Genomic DNA, 2,500 nt, shown 5'->3' with positions numbered 1-2,500 from the left:
ACTACAGTATACACCCCTACAGTATACACCACTACAGTATACACCACTACAGTATACACCACTACAGTATACACCACCACAGTATACACCACTACAGTATACACCCCTACAGTATACACCACTACAGTATACACCCCTACAGTATACACCACTACAGTATACACCACTACAGTATACACCACTACAGTATACACCCCTACAGTATACACCACTACAGTATACACCCCTACAGTATACACCACTACAGTATACACCCCTATACACCCCTACAGTATACACCCCTACAGTATACACCCCTACAGCATACACCCCTACAGTATACACCCCTACAGTATACACCACTACAGTATACACCACTACAGTATACACCACTACAGTATACACCCCTACAGTATACACCTACAGTATACACCCCTACAGTATACTGCAGTATACACCACACAGTATACACCACTACAGTATACACCACTACAGTATACACCCCTACAGTATACACCACTACACTATACACCCCTACAGTCTACACCCCTACAGTATACACCACTACAGTATACACCCCTACAGTATATACCCCTACAGGATACACTTGACAGTATATACTACTATATACACTACTATGTACACTCTATAGTATACAATCATTATACACTTTACAGTATACACTACAGTATACACACTATATATACTTACACATACTTACAGTATACACCACTACAGTATACACTACTTACAGTATACACCACTACAGTATACACTTACAGTATACACCTTGAGTATACACCACTACATGTATACACCACTACAGTATACACCTCACAGTATACACCACACAGTATACACTTACTACAGTATACACCACAGCATACACCACAGTATACACCACTCAGTATAACTATATTATACACTCTACAGTATACACAGTATACACACTACAGTATACACTTACAGTATACACTTACTACAGTATACACTTACAGTATACAATTACTAAGTATACAATTCTATATATACACTTATATACTACTAGTATACACTACTACAGTATACACTTTATAGTATACACTTTACAGTATACACCACTACAGTATACACTACTACAGTATACACCACTATAGCATACACCACCACAGTAATTACTTTGCTTAATGACCCAGCCAAACCTGGAGTTAAATGACCATGTTCTGTGTGTGTGGTGGTGGTGTGGTGGTTGTAGAAGGTAGTGCTGAGTAGTGGTTGTGGTGGTAGTGGTGGTAGTAGGGGTGGTAGTGGTGGTGGTAGTGGTGGTAGTGGTGATGGTAGTGGTGGTAGTAGGGTGGTGGTAGTGGTGGTGTGGTGGTGTGGTGGGTGTGTGTGGCGGTAGTTGGTGGTTGTGGTGGTGGTAGTAGTGGTGGTAGTGGTTGTGGTAGTTGTGGGTGGGGTGGTGGTGGTGGTGGTGGTGGTAGTGGTGGTGGTTGTGGTGGTGGTTGTAGTTGTGGTGGCTGTGGTGGGTAGTTGTGGTGCTTGTGGTAGTTGTGGTAGTGGTAGTTGTGGTGGTAGTAGTGGTGGTTGTGGTTGTAGTGGTGATAGTGGTGGTGGTATTGGTAGTGGTAGTGGTGGTAGTTATGGTGTTGTGGTAGTTTGTGTAGTGGTGGTTGTTGATTGGTAGTAGTGGTGGTGGTGTGTGGTAGTAGGGTGGTAGTGTATGGTGGTGATGGTGGTGGTAGTGGTGGTGGTGAGTGGTGGTAGTAGTGGTGGTGGTGATGGTGAGTAGTGGTGTGGTAGTGGTGATGGTGAGTGGTGGTGGGTGAGTAGTGTGGGTGTGGTGGTGGTAGTGGTGGGTGGTGGTGGTGGTAGTGAGGTGGTGGTGGTGGTGGTGGTGGTGGTGTTGAGGTGGTGGTGGTGGTGGTGGTGGTGGTGGTGATGGTTGGTGGTGGTGGTGGTGGTGGTGGTGGTGGTGGGTGGTGGTGGTGGTAGTGAGGTGGTGGTGGTGGTGGTGTGGTGGTGGTGTGGTGGTGGTGGTGGTGGTGGTGGTGGTGGTGGTGGTGGTGGTGTGTGGGTGATGTGGTGGTGGTGGTGGTGGAGTGGTGGTAGTGGTGGTGGTAGTTGGTGGTGGTGGTGGTGAGTGGTGGTGGTGGTGGTGAGGTGGTGGTGAGGTGGTGGAGTGGTGGTGGTATTGGTGTGGTGTGGTGGTGGTGGTGGTGGTAGTAGTGGTGGTAGTGGTGATGTGGTGGTAGTGGTGGTAGTGGTGGTAGTAGTGGTGGTAGTGGTGGTGGTGGTGGTGATGGTGGTGGTGGTGGTGGTGTGGTGGTGGTGGTAGGGTGGTGATGGTGGTGGTGGTAGTTGGTGGTGGTGGTGGTGGTGGTGGTGGTGGTGGTGGTAGTGGTGGTATGGTAGTGGTGGTGGTGGTGTTGGTGGTGGTTGGTGGTTTGGTGGTGGGTGGTGGTAGTGGTGGTGGTAGTGGTGGTGGTGGTGGTAGTTGGTGGTAGTGGTGGTTGTGAGGGTGGTGGTGGTGGTAGTTGTG

The sequence above is a fragment of the Homarus americanus genome, unplaced genomic scaffold, assembly GCF_018991925.1.
Source record: "Homarus americanus isolate GMGI-L3 unplaced genomic scaffold, GMGI_Hamer_2.0 scaffold37897, whole genome shotgun sequence".
In the NCBI taxonomy this organism is placed as follows: Eukaryota; Metazoa; Arthropoda; class Malacostraca; order Decapoda; family Nephropidae; genus Homarus; species Homarus americanus.
Note: the sequence above shows the minus strand (reverse complement) of the source record.